This window comes from Protopterus annectens, chromosome 16.part0 (assembly GCF_019279795.1).
Source record: "Protopterus annectens isolate FY-2018-M chromosome 16.part0, PAN1.0, whole genome shotgun sequence".
Taxonomy (NCBI): domain Eukaryota; kingdom Metazoa; phylum Chordata; order Ceratodontiformes; family Protopteridae; genus Protopterus; species Protopterus annectens.
This window is the reverse complement of record NC_056750.1, coordinates 815765990-815780724: the sequence shown is the minus strand read 5'-3', so window position 1 is coordinate 815780724 and position 14735 is coordinate 815765990.

The following is a 14735-nucleotide window of genomic DNA, read 5'->3' as shown; positions in this document are numbered from 1 at the left end:
ATGTGTGGCCCAGGCCATCAACTTCATATTGCAAAGTTTAGAATTAAATTAATGAAAACAAGAACACCATGTAGACCAGTGAAATATACGCTCAGCAATCCTCCATATGAATATATAGGTAGGTGAGGAATAGATTTAAGGAATTAGGCTAGATGGATAGAACATCAGAAGAAATATGGACAAAAAATTGTGATATTGTCCAGGAGGTGGCAGCAAGTATATTACAAACTGAAAGAAGATTAAGAAGGCAACATGGCTGTGTGGGGGAGCTTTAGAAGTGCCAAAGAAAAAAAGGCACTCAAAAGGCAACGGAGACTGGAAAATATAGCAAATTGAATGTAGAGTTTCTGAAAATAATGAAGAGCGATAAGGAAGCATGTTTAAATGAGCAATGCAAAAAATGGGGTAAGTCAATAAAATGTAAAGGACAAGATACCTAGTAAAGAAGATTTGTAATATCGGAAATTTCCAGATAAAAATGGGTAAGATAAAAGACAAAGATGGAAGGATTTAACAGAAGATATTACGATGAGGTGGCAGAAATATTAAATAAAATATATAAGAAGGGCCCAACATCACTGATACATACAATGGTATGTTGTCTTAACGTTAACCACACATGCATTAGAGTAAAGTTAAATGGGCCTGCGAAAGTTTGCTAATAACAAGTCTATAGAATGTGATGGACTTCTGCTGAATTTCTTAAAATCCTATAAGATGTTATGGTTACAGTGCTGTTCAGAATCTGATAGCGAATTTATGTATTATTATTAATATTATTATTATTATTATTATTATTATTTATTGTTGCTAACAAATAGATTAGAAAAGCTAAACGTATATTACAATGAAAGAGCGATGCCAAAGAGTGCTGAAATAATTGAACATCCGCGCTTGTTTTATATGTTAGCAAAGTAACTGTAGAATCCAGTAACATATAGCCTGAGAGCTTCAACATGTACAAGCTGGTTTACGAAGAGGAAATTACATTGTGTTAAAAATGAGGGGGTGTAACACCAAGTGGAATAAAAACACTCTCATCAAACAACTTAAAAGACAAATAAACACTAGCAAAAGCAAATTTGAGGTAAATCTGGCCTCCCAGGCTATGAACAACTACAAAGCATTGTTTAATTATGTCTGCAATCTCAAAGGAATTACACAATTGTGTGCAGAACTCATTGTTAATGGAGCCCCTGGAGCCACCTGCACTGAGCTTGGAAGATATAACAAACCTACTGGCAGACAAATTCAACTCTAACTTTACCCAGCCCACAGCATCCACTCAGAAATACCATCACTAGGGAACAGCTCCTTAATACACTGGGTCCTGATAATTAACTAGGCTGCCTTCTAAATAACATAAAGCATATCCTATCAGGCCCTCTGCAATCAATATTTAACTGTAGCCCCCAAACAGGCTTTGTGCCTCAAAATTGAGAAAGGCAACTGTCATCCCTCTGCACAAAGGCTGGGCAATCTACAAACACTGGAAACTACAGGCATAGTCTTATATGCAAAGCAATGATAAGAATTATCATGGAAATGATCAATAATAACATGGAAAAATCTCCAGGCACTGGATCCAATCCAGTTTGGTTTCATCAAGGGCTGGTCAAGTTTACTCAACCTAGTGGACTTCTTTCAGAAGGTCACCAAAGCAATTGATGAGTTCACTTGGATCATGGGATCATACGAAGGATCATGGGAAGTTACTAGGCCATTGTCCCTGAGGCCTTTACAAGCCTAGCCAATAATTTAGCCCATGTTCCAACAAGTTAGCACCCTATGCCACTCTCCAGCAGGGACACAGGTGGAATCCCAGGAGTATATTTTCTGTTCCCCATCCAGTTATCCAGGTTGCACTTAAAAAGGTTTAATGAAGTACTCTGCTTTACATGGCGAGGGAGTCTATTCCACAAAAGGTGAAGTCTCTGGGACACAAATCTGTCCCATCAACATGTCCTATTAATGTCACAGACCAGGTGAGGTCACACGTGTGGGTTACTCGAGTGGAGCTTGACTTGTGGATATGCAGCAATCCCATCAGGGCGGGGTCTGTGATTGCTCTGTATGCCAGACAGAGGTCACCTCTGAGAAGTCTGTAGGAGACTGAGTAGATGGACAGGGCTTTCAGCCTATCTGTGTAGGGTAGATGCTTGAGGCCCTGGATTCTCTGGGTGAGGAACCTCTGTGGTCTCTCCAACTGCTGCGTGTGATTTGTGAGGTACATGCCGAAAGGGGCATTGTACTCAATAATGGGCCTTATAAGGGAAGAATACAAGGATGTTATGACCACCTTGTCCCTGAATGAGATACCCTTACTAATGATGTGGGCTATGTTTATTTATTTATTTATTTATTTATTTATTTAAATTTGTTGACCGGGAGTGTCCGACTGGACGTAGGTCCATTTTCAGCGGAGGCCCGGGGAGAAAAGCTCCACAGTTAAAATAAACAGACAGTATATACATTGGATTACCTAGTGAATAACAATTTACATAGCAATTACTTACAACATATTTACAGATGAAGAACATAGTACATCAGTAGACAACTAGAATCTTTATCTGTGAAGTGCATACCAGATGTTAACAAATGTTACAAGAAGAAGAAGTTCGTGCTGTATATTAAGTACTGGCTTATGAGCATCTGAGCTTGCTATAATCAAGGTAGTTAGTGGAGTGGAAAGAAAGGTAGTGGTTGGATGGGATGGATGATATTAGAGTGGGAGTTGCAAAGGCATAGCCAGCATGTTTTTAGTTGCGCTTTTAGTAAAGTTTTGAAATGGGTGCATGATGGTATGGAGGTCATTGTGGGTGGGAGTGAGTTCCATAATTTGGCTATGGCGCAAGAGAATAGTGCTTCACCAGCAGAGTTATTGGCTTTAGTGATCTGCAAGTGATTTTTGCTGCTGGATCTTAGTGGTCTGGTGGTGCGATAGGGTTGGAGTAGATTCTGGAGGGATGGGACATTTAGTGGATGGTTTACTAGTTTGTGGGTTCGTGAGAGTTGATACCACTGAAGGAGGTGAGGGAGTTCAAGCCAGCCCAGTTCAGCAAGTGAGAGACAGTGGTGACTACGGTAGGATGTCCCTGTGGCGAATTTGGCGATTTTGTTGTAGCAGGTCTCTAGCTTGTTTAGATCACATTGCCTTAGGTTGGTATATATTGGAGAGGCATAAAGTAGGGTGGAGATAAGGTGGGAATTTGTTATTGAAATCTTTGCGGCTTTGGTGAGAAATTGCTTATTTCTGTATAATGCTCCTAGTTTTTTGTGGACTTTTTTTACAGTCATGGATATGTGAATGTCAAATTTTAGTTTATTGTCTATTTCCACTCCTAGCAATTTGGTGTGTTCAGTTGGATATATAGTGGTGTTGTCTTTTGCCGTGATGTTAAAGTGAGAGTTGTTTTGAGTATGTTTGGTGGGTTGGAAGATGAGTAGTTTAGTTTTGTTTGGGTTGAGTATTAATTGGGCATCGGATAACCATGTTTCAACAGAGGAAAAGGCTTCCTGTGTGACTTTTTGCAGTTTTGGTAGGGACTGGGCTGAGCAGATGATGGTCGAGTCATCTGCGTATTGTATGAGTGTGCCATGTTTGGCGGCAGAGGCTAGATTATTGGTGTAAACAGAGAAGAGTAGGGGTCCAAGGATGGATCCTTGGGGAACCCCTATGGAGACAGGTAGTTGGGGAGATATGTCAATCTGCCATACAACGGATTGTTGGCGGTCAGACAGGTAACTGTGAAACCAGTTGGTGACCGATTGTGAGAAGGATAGGTTATTGAGGACAGAGATAAGTTGTTTGTGTGGGACCATGTCAAATGCTTTAGATAGGTCTAGGAAAGTAGCAGAGGAGAGATAGCCATTGTTTTTATGCTGAAGGATAGTGTTAGTAAAGGAGAGTAAGGCAGTGGTGGTGCTATGGTTTGGTCAGAAACCATGCTGAATACTGGAAAGGAGGTTGTTAGTAAGGAGGTAGTCTGAGACCTGAGAGTGTATGCATCTCTCTAGTATTTTGGAGAGTGGAGAGAGAATAGCTATGGGGCAGTAATTGGTTAGTTTTGTGGAGGGTCCGCCTTTGTGAAGGGGAATTATATGTGATACTTTCCACAGTGTGGGAACATAACTTTCTGACAGAGATCGGTTAATCAAGATGGATACTGGGTAGGCCAGAGCATCAGCTGCGATTTGTAGGTATTCACTTGGGAGGCTGTCTGCTGCTAATTTGGTGGGTTTAAGTTTAGTTAAGAGTTTTTTATGTTGGAGGTAGGTACAGGAGAAAAAGAGAAGGCAGTGGGGAGATTACTAGTTGAAGGTATGGGTTGGAGAGGAGGGGGTTGTGTTGTTTAGCTAGTGATAGTATGGTTTGGGTGAAGTGTGTGTTGAATGAGGTAGCAATATTTTCTGAGGAGTGAGGGATGTTAGGAGGAGGGGTACTGACTTTACCTGGGTGGAGGATGGAGTTTATGGAGGACCAGAATTGTTTGGGGCTGTGTTGTGAGGAGACTAGGGCAGACTGGTAGTATTGGGATTTGTCCTGTTTTATTAGCTTTTTGCCTCTATTGCATTGTTCTAGGAATTTCTGTCTAGCTGAGGGGGTTTTGGTTTTGCGCCAGTGCTCCCAGGCTTTATCCCTGTTTTTCATTTCTGACTTAGTGGTTTTCTGTAGCCATGGGGAGGGTTGTGCTTTGGTTCTGGAGAATCTTATGGTGGCATGGTAATTAAGGATGTTCAGGAAGGTAGTATTAAAAAATTCAACTGCATCATCTAGACTGAGGTACTTTAGAGGATGCCAGTTACATTCTTTGAGGGATGAGATGAATGTGAGTGGGTTAAAGTTTAGTTTTTTACGTATTTGATGGTAGATGACAGGTTTAGCTTGGTATAGGTAATTTTTGAGTAGGAATGTTGGGGAGTGATCACTGAGGCCATCTGATAAGCAGCCTGTTATATATGACTGGGGGCTCTTACTGACTAGTATCCAATCCAGGGTAGTGTGCTTGGTGGAGTTTTTATTTATCCTGGTTGGTGACTGGACTAGTTAAGTGAAGCCATGAAGGTGTACATGATGGGTTGGATTTTTGCCAGAACAGGATTGCCAGTCAATATTGAAATCACCTAAGATGATAGTTTCTTTGGGGAGATGGTGGGTAGACCAGCTGAGGAGGTTTTCTAGGGGAGGGATGTTTTGGCCAGGTGGGAAGTAGCATCCAATTATGTTGATGGTTTTGTTTTGGTTAATTTTGAGGTTGGTGTATATTATTTCTTCATTGCCTATTTGTGGAGCTGATGATTTTAAGCTCTGGATGTTTAGATGCTGTTTAAATATTATAGCTACACCACCTCCTTTTTTGTTTAGCCGGTCTACTCTTAGTATGCCGTAACCTGTAGGGAGTATTTGCTCACTGGTAATGTGAGGTTTTAGCCAGATTTCTGTCAGGATGACTATATCTGGGGAGTACAAGTCTATGGTGGCATGGAGTTCATGGACTTTGTAGACAATATGGTGGTCAAAAGTCAGTTTGCTATCAACCTGGATGCCCAAGTCCTTCACAACTGATTGCGTGCTTAGTGCCTTATTATCAATTTGATAATTTGTGGGGACATCACTCTCCCCAAAGGGGATGATGATGCATTTTTTGTTATTCAGCTTGAGGCCATGTTTCTGGCACCAGTCATTTGTCTGGGTGAGACCCTCTTGGAGGATGTCCACATCATAGGGGAATTGATGGCAGCACCCAGCTTGCGGTCATCTGCAAACTTGGTCAGCCATAGCCCACTAAATTTGGCCTGCACCACTGAGAAGTAGTTCCCAAACAGCAGACTCCCCCAAGACCGATCCCTGGGTTACACTGCTTGTTACGGGTCTACTACTTGAGGAGACTTCCCCTATTTTGACTAGGTGGGTTCTATCAGTGAGCCAGTTTGCTATACATCTGGTAACATATGGATTAATGCTTAGTTGAGAAACTTTATTTATTATACCTGAGTAGAGAATAGTATCGAAGGCTTTAGCCAGGTCAAGGTAGGCGGTGTGCACCATATTCCTCTCATCTATGGCCTTGGTGACTGTCTCAAAGAAGTTGACCAGATTTAACAGCCATAACCGCCCCTTGACAAAACCAAACTGTGTGGGATCAAGTGTCTGGAAGTTGCCAATGTCCTTGTTAATGAGGCTCATGATAATCCACTCCATGGCCTTGCAGATCAGGCTAGTTAGCCTGATCGGTCTGTAATTTCCTGGATCTGTGGATGCTCCACCTTTGTGTAAAGGGATGACAGTAGCTGTCCTCCACTCATCTGGGATGAAGCCGGTACTCATTGCTGACAAACATAAGAGGTTATGTACAAACCCTTATGTCACTCGGTGGATAGCCAGCTAGCTCACTGACAGGATCCAGGAAGTTAAAATTGTGGAATCCACCTCTACAAAGACGCCAGTCACCAGAGTCCCTCAGGGATCAATCATGGGACTGTTCTTTTCTGCCATATACTTCTCTGAAGTCAAGGCCAATGTCAGAGGCCTCTGACTGACTGAATTTGCAGATGATTGCAAATTAAGAGATGTCATTGAATCCCCGACCAGCACTAATGTTCTCCAAGAAGGGCTGATATAGACAAATAACTGATGTCAGAGCTATAAACTAAAACTAAATGCCAAAAAATGCATAATAGTATCCTTTGGGAAGTTGGCCACCCCTGGTAGATACAATGTTAATGACATCATACACCTAAGAGTCAACCCAGTTGTCAGGGACTTGAGTACACATGTCGACAGTAATCTAGCCTTTAACCATCACATAGGTTCATAGGTTCATAGGTAGGTACTAGGCTATTGGCCCTAGGGCCTATACAAGCCTAGCCAAAAATGTACCCTGGCTTTCGCCACCCAAGAAAATTATTTTCCTGTGCCCCTGTCAAGCAGAACCACAGAAGTGATCCCCGGGGTGAATTTCCTATTACCCATCCAATCATCAAGATTTTTCTTGAAGAGTGCTAATGAGGAGCTCTGTTTGACATATATAGGTAGTCTGTTCCAGAGTATGGGAAGTCTCTGGGACAGGAATCTATCCCTCCAGCATGTTCTGTTTATTGCAGTGACAAGGTTTAGGTCCCTAGAGCGTGTAGCTCGGAGGGATTAGGATTTCTTTAAGTGGAGCATGTCCAACAGCTATGTGTTTGACATAGCTTTGTATGTTAGGCAGAGATCGCCTCTGAGTAGGCGATATGCGACGGAGTAAAGCTGGAGTTTTTTGAGACGGTCTGCGTAAGGCATCTGTTTGAGGCCAGTAATCCTCTTTGTGAGGTATTTTTGCGGCCTTTCCAGTTGTTGTAGATGTCTTGTGAGGTACATACCAAAAGGGGCGTTGTACTCTATAATGGGTCTAATGAGTGATGAGTAGAGGGGAACAATGACATCTTTTTTTTGGGTGAAAAACCTTTTGTGATGAGGTGTGCCATGTAGAAGGATTTCCCGACCACTTTGGCGATGTAATTATCAAGGGAGAGACTACTGTCCACCTGTGTCCCAAGGTCTCTTATCACACTTTCGGTGTTAAGTAGACTACCGCCTATGTGGTAGTTCATGGGTACAGAATTTTTACCAAAGGGGATGACAATGCACTTTTTGGCATTGAGCTTGACACCAGGCATCTATCTCAGTGAGGCCCTTTTGTAGGATGCCCACATCGTTAGGAGTTTCAATTATGGCTCCTAGTTTGCAGTTATCTATGAATTTAGTTAGCCAAAGACCTTCTGTGTTAGCCTGTACTTCAGAGAAGTAGATACCAAACAGGAGAGGACCCAGGACTGAACCCTGTGGTACTCCACTTGTCACTGGTCTGAAGTCTGATTTGGAGTCTGCTACTTTCACAGTGTGGGTTCTTTCAGTAAGCCAGGTGGCAACCCATCTTGTGACACAGGGATTTATACCTAGTTTAGTGAGTTTATCTATAATTCCAGAATGGGGGATGGTGTCGAATGCCTTGGCAAGATCTAGATAGGCTGTGTGAACCAGCTTACCCTCATCTATGGCTTTGGTGACTACTTCAAAGAAGTCTATCAGGTTTAGGAGACATGATCTGCCTTTTACAAACCCAAACTGTGTGGGGTCCAGGGTTTGGAGATCTCCAATGTCTTTGTTTGTGAGTTCCATGATGATACGTTCCATGGCCTTGCAGACGAGGCTCATCAAGCTAATGGGGGCGGTAGTTCCCCGGGGGTCTGTAGTGCCCCCCCCCTTTGTGGAGTGGAATAACTGTTGCGGTGCGCCATTCAATGGGCATAAAGCCTGAGGTGAGGCTATGATTGAACATGGTACTTAGGTGGGGTGCCAGTTCATTCTGTAGTTCATGTAGAAGGCAGCCTGGGATGTTGTCAGGTCCCATGGATGCTGTGTTCTTGGCTTTGGAGAGTGAAGTTTTTACCTGTGCAGCCATGATTACAGGAACTTTGCATTCTTCCTGTATAAAGATGGGCCCTTTAGGGGGTGAGAGGGGGGTAAAGTTAGCACTGAACCTATCTGCCAGGATGTTAGCAATATCAGTTGGTTCTGTATATTTAGTGTCATTGTGCTGTAACTCAGAGCAGATCTGAGTGTTGCCATTGAGATTTTTGACATAGCTATAGAATGCTTTGTGGTTGTCTTTAGAATCAGTGGCAATTTTGTTTTCATAACTAGCTTTGGAGGATTTTATGAGGGATCTCAGCTTCTTACTGAGGCTGACCAGGGAGTTCCTCCAATCGTGGGATTTTACTTTTTTTGCAACAGTTTCTTTCTTCTGTTGTAGAGTTTGTTTATGGCAGAAGACCACCAGATTGGCTTCCTTTTTTTGGAGGATAGCATCTTGGTTCTGTTAGGGATAGCATGATCCATGCACTCGTGTAAGTGCTTATAAAGTGCATTTGTGTAGGATTCAACAGTCGTACCTCTATTGTCCATCTGCATGGGTGTCATTAAGTTTGCCACTTCTGTCTTAAGAAGCGTGAAGTTGGCTTTGGAGAACTTTTTTACGGTTGTTTTCCTAATGGGGGTGGGAGCGGGATGTGGATGTCTAGGGTGATTAGCTTGTGGTCGGATCTGACCAAGGAGGAGCTGACCTCTGGTGTGGAACACCGGTCACCCATGTTGGTGATGACCAGGTCTAGGATAGTGCTGCCTCTGTTGGGGGTGTGGATAAGTTGATCCAAAGCGTTGGAATTGATGATTTCCAGAAAACGTTGAGCAAAAGAGTTGGTACATGAGTAGTTTTCCCAGTTAATGGTAGGGTAGTTGAAATCACCCATTATTAGAGTGTTGGGTTGTATCTTAATATTTTCCAGTGTATCAAGAAAAGAGGAGTGGGAATCCTGAGGCATGGTGGGGGGTCTGTAGCAAGCTACAATCTGGATTGCGGTTTTGCCCAGAGTTAGTTGAACTTGGATAATCTCGGATGCATTATGCTGAGCAACTAGCTTGGAGGTGTGGATATCCTTAATGAGTATGGACACGCCTCCACCTTTAGTGTTTCAGTCCAGGTTTGGTGGCCGAAAGGTGTGGTATGAATTATAGCCTGGTAATGCAGGGGTGCTCTCTGGAGCTTGGAACCAGGTCTCTGTCACTGCACAGATGTCAATGTTCTCCATTTTAAGGAGTGCCTCGAGTGAGTGCATTTTGAGGTTTAGACTTCTAGCATTGAGTAGCATTACCCTCAGATTTTGCTTGCTTGTACCTGTTACGGTGGTGAATTTGTCATTTGAACCTTGCCTAAAAAAAGGCACTATAGGGGTGGCAAGAGCCTTTGCCAGTATCCGGAATCCCAAGGGTGACAGGTGCAGGCCATCTCTGGAAAGCAGCATGGTCTGTCGATCATGTCATCCCAGGCAGACAGATACTGGATTCCCTTAGAATGACACCAGAAGCTTAGTCAATTGTTAAAGTCAATCATCTTGTCCTTGTACTGTGGTGTCATTCTGGGTGATAGCAGGATGCTACTCAGGGCTAGGGTCATACCTGCCTAGGCTATAAGATCGGAGAGCTCCCCCATGTCTCTTTTCATGTAGTCCAGGGAGGTACGTCTCAGGTCATTCACACCAACATGGACAATGACAGAGTCATATTTGTACTTGTTGTGGAGTGACCTGAGTGCATGCATTATGTGGCGGATCCTGGCACCTGACAGGCAGCTGACAGTAACTTTTTCCTTGTTTAGCTTGGTGAGTGGAACATCAGTGTTCCTGACTATAGAGTCACCTATGACTAGAGTGTTGGGTACGTTATGCCTTATGGGCTGTAGTTGAGTGGCACACTGAGTATGTGGACTATGTGTCATTTGGGTTCTGTTTGGGGGTGGAGATTGCTTGCATTTCTGCTTTGGAGGTCTCTGTTGTTTGGGCAGATTAGTACAGAGAGCCTCTGTGAATGTAGGTGTGTGCTTTGTGGTTCTGTGTGTGTGTTTTGGTGGTGTAGGTTTTGAGGGACTATGTGATGAGTGTGGTGCGGTGCAAGTGTTTACCTTCTCCTCTTGACTGTCTAGGCCTGTCTTTGGTAAAGAGAGCTTTGCTTCCAGTTTGGCTATATAAGTGCATCTCTCACAGGTCGTAGTGTTGGGTGGTAGGAGGAGAGGGTTGTCTGTGTACATGAGGCAATTGCTGCATTGTCCCAAGATGCCCAGATTCATCAGGTAGACAGGAGAAAACACCGGGAGCTGACCTTTAGACATGCCTGAACAGGTGCTTATTTATTAAGTACTAAAAACTGTTTTCCTCTAGACAAATGAGGAAAGTTGAATGCTGTAGTAATTTGCAACTTACTTAGTGCTTACAATGAGTTCTGAACAAGTGCTGAGATCAAAGAAACAGATGAGTGCTAAAACTAAAAAGCTGGCTAGTTGCAAGGGAAATTTTGAAAAACAGACTTTTTGCCGTCAGGAATAGTTTAACCCCAGTTAAGTGGGGGGGGGGGGTTTAGGAGCTCACAAACAGTCCTGGACACAGCAAATCCGTATCTGTCCTGCCACAGGAAAGGGGGGAAGCAAGCTTAGAATTTTTTTTCCAATAAAGTGGAAATGGAGAAAGCTGGAACAGAAGTTAATTCAACGTTAAGAATCTAGTGGGTTGGCCTTCACAAATGTTCTCTATTAGATTGAGTGAACTAATGACACTAGACTGGGAGGAGTGTCACAGATCAAATATACAGTATGGGCGGGCAACTGCAAAGCCACCAAGTATAAGAACACACAACACTAGGGACGGTGGGTGGGTGGGAAAAAATTACAGTTCCTAGCTGTAGCCACTAAATGAAAGTTTTAAACAGATCAAGGAGCAGACTAGAGAATGCTTTTAACAGACAAAAATGCACAGAAAAGTTCGGATAGAGCAATCACAAACAGAAAATACAACTCTCAGTATGAAAAAGCAGTTTACAGTTAAGTAATGTTAAAACAGTTTAAAACAGTACATAAATGCAGTGAAACAATAAAAAAAGCTTTATAACAGTGCAAAAATATAGTAGATCAACTGTATAGCACAATTATAAGCATTTCAGAAGTGCAATTCAGTGAAATAAGTGTAAGAAATAACTTAGCCTGCTCTTGGAATCTTAAGGAATTTCCAGTTATGCAATGAAATCCAGATCCTGACAATACAAGCAGAGCCTTTATAAGACACAGGGTTTATATAGCAGTAAGAATGGAAGAGTTGGGAAGATCAGATTACTCCTCAGCCCCTGCTATTACCCAATCACTCGTACTACAGAAGGTCAGGAGGCCTTGTTACTCTCAATAATAATGAAGACAATCAGCAGAAAATGGCTGCCAGAAACACAAACAAAACTTCCAGCCTACACAACAGGCCTCTATCAAGATTATGCCACCTGAGCAGAACAGAGAAACCTCACTTTAAAAGCATAGAAAGAATATAAACAAAAGTATGGCATCTAGGTCCAAGGAAGTCATGTCCCACTCTGTTCAGCACTCATCAGACCTGTCGTTGAGTACAATGCTTCATTTAATATGTACCTCTGCAGGCACATCCAACAACTGAAATGTTTACAGAGATTCCTCCCTAAAAGAACACAGGGCATAAATAATATGTCCTATGCAAACTGCCTCAGATCCTTATCCCTGTGTTGTGTCTCTTACAGACTACTGAGGAGAGATATATGCCTAGCATACAAGGTGCCTTCGGACAGCTAGCCTAATGGACCTCCTGCATCATGACAATTGCAGACAACACCAGAATTATCAATTCTAAATAGTTATACCTTACCTGTGATATAAATAGGACCTGGTGGAGGAACAGGTATGTATTCAAGAGTCTATCTCTTCTCTTGAACAGGCTCCCCATTCATGTAAAACAGAGTTCCTACATAACCCAATTCAAGTGAGACTTGGACAACTGGATGGGGAACCAGAAATTTATCCCTGGTTTGGTAACTATGTCCTTAATGGGCACAGGCAGCCTGTAAATGGTTCATCCCCAGGCCCATGCTTGTAAATGTTTCATCTCCCAAGACAGTGATTACACTATCAAGGGTACAAGAAATTGTTAGAGATTTGAAATGCATAGCTAGACTTAAAAAGGTCTCATTCATCGTTAAACTAGGATAATACAGAAAGTATAGGAGAAGAAGAAAATATTTGCTTGTGCTTTTATCAACTACTGCAAAGCCTTTTTAGTTAGTGGACCTTAATATAGTGCTACAAGTTCTTACAGAAATGAGAATACTTTGTCCCCTTAATTGCCTCCTGAGCAAGAAGCACAATTAGAACCGAATATGGAATAAGTGACTTATTATTCATGATAGAAATGAATATCGAATAAGTGACTTATTATTCATGTTAGAGCCAAATATGCAATAAGTGACATTATTCATGTTACATCCAAATATGGAATGAGTGACATTACTCATGTTAGAACTGAATATGGGAGAAGTGACTTATTTTTCATGTTCAAAAAGACAGAAAGGAATATGACGAGGCTGTATGCTGTCACTACACATATTCAGTTCATATGATGAATATGTCAAGTGATATGCTGGCTTAGATGAATTAGATGCCAAAACAGAAATGTAGGTGATCTAACAGTGCTGGTTGAAAGTGACAAAGAATACAGGAGTCTGTTGATGAACGTGAAAGTAGAAAGAACAAAAACTGTTATGTTACTTATTGTTAAGAAAAAAAAAAGTTAACAAAAATGAAGGCATCTAACCCTGTCAATTCTTTGCAAGCAGATGGAGAAGAAATCGAGGCAATGACAGATTTTACTTTCCTGGGATCAAAGATATGCGCAGATGATAACTACAGACATGTAATTAAGATACCAGCTTTTTAAGCAAGAATAGCTTTGGCAAATATAGATGTCAACAAAAGTCCATATCAAAGCCAGATCATGGTCATCTGGGGCCGTGGACAGGGTAATGGATTCGGCCCCCCCACACAGCATCCAAAAAAAAAGAAAAGATTCACTAGTGAACAAACTGATGCTGAGAACAACTGAACGCAAAAGAAGGAGTAGATGGCAGAGGCTAAAGTGGACAGACAGTATTATTTTAGCAATGAATTTGTAAGAACTTAAAGAAGCAGCTCATGGCAGACAGGTAGGGTGTGGTCAAGGGGTCTATATCATAACATCGAAGTGTCAAAACTTCGAATGTTACAACATCAAACCCAAAACCACGAAAGCTGAAAACCTCGAAGACTGAATAACTTCCAGTACAAATCGCAAAAAACACGAACACTAAAAACTATTTCTAATGTGGGGGGCTTTGCCCCATACCTAACATGGGGGCTGTGCCCCCCACCCCCCTACTTAAATTTACCAACTCTGAGATCACACCACAGTGGAGGAAATAGCGAAGTCACGGAAACGGCCTACCGAAATCTTTCCCTGGGAAAGAATTTGATGTTCTGCGGCTTCGATATTGTCAGTCTTCGAACTTTCAAGTGCAAGGTTTTGGTGTTCGAACTTTTCAGCGTTCGATGTTTAGATATACACATGTGGTCCAAGTCACAAAAAATCAACATTTGACTACATAGTTAACACATTTGACATAAAAATAGCTGTCATTCATTGTAAACTGCCAACAATTTCTTACAACAGCTACAAACATGACACAGGAAGTTCAAAGAAATTCATGTCTGTCTGCTGAGACATTTTGTATTTTGGAGAGTGTACTTATGGTATACTTTAGATCTACAGTTGAATAACATAATCAAGGAGATAAAAACTAGAGCAATTAAATATTTTATATGAGACTGAAGGGATTTTGCTGGCTCATATAAAGGCTTCAAAGAGGTGGAACACAAAATATTAGTCAAGCAGTAAAAGTAGTGTGCTTGATTCTTAGTTTTACATATAGGAGTCGTAATCTAAAAGAAATATTTAACTGCAATATAACTGTAAAATATGCATGTTAACTAAAATGATAACTTTAAATGTTGATGTCGTAGTGCCAGTTAATATACACACAGTAAATGCATCTGAAATCCTATAATTTGTGAAACTGTAATTTAAATGAATACTCTGTTGAACAAAACATTTAGTTTATGTAGCAAGCTGTAAAGTTTGTGAAAACTTTTATGTAGTTAAAAACTGAATGTGTTTTGCATCTTTGGATTCAAAAACATTTTGAAGAAATGAGAAATAGTTTGGTTAAGCATAGTCCAGAAAATTACCACACCCCTCTGAATTTCAAGTTCTATGAAGAGTACATGCTCATAATGGTAATTTTCCCAGTGAAGTTTTGTGTT